The following is a 415-nucleotide window of genomic DNA, read 5'->3' on the forward strand; positions in this document are numbered from 1 at the left end:
CTTTCTTTCTTTCTTTCTTTCTTTCTTTCTTTCTTTCTTTCTTTCTTTCTTCCTTGAGGCAGTTCTGATAGAGGTCTGCAATGGCCTGCATCTTACTATGTAGCTGAGGAAGACTTTGAACTTCCAACCCTCCTGACTCTATGCCCAAAGTTCTGGGATTACAGGTGTGACACACCATATCCAGCTACAGTGACTTCTTTAGGATTTATTATCAGTGAGTGTTTTCTTTGTATTCTTGTTTTGATCTACATATATAGCTGGAGCTGAGTAAATATTTCGACAACCAACAGAAGTGGCAAATTGGAAAAGTTTAAGAAGTCTGGGGCTAGGCAAGTCAGCCCTTGAGCTATATTCCCAACCCCAGTTTATGTACTTGGCTGCTTCTTTTCTCTTTGTTTTTTTTTGTTTTTTTTTT

Source organism: Mastomys coucha, unplaced genomic scaffold (assembly GCF_008632895.1).
Source record: "Mastomys coucha isolate ucsf_1 unplaced genomic scaffold, UCSF_Mcou_1 pScaffold18, whole genome shotgun sequence".
Classification (NCBI taxonomy): Eukaryota; Metazoa; Chordata; class Mammalia; order Rodentia; family Muridae; genus Mastomys; species Mastomys coucha.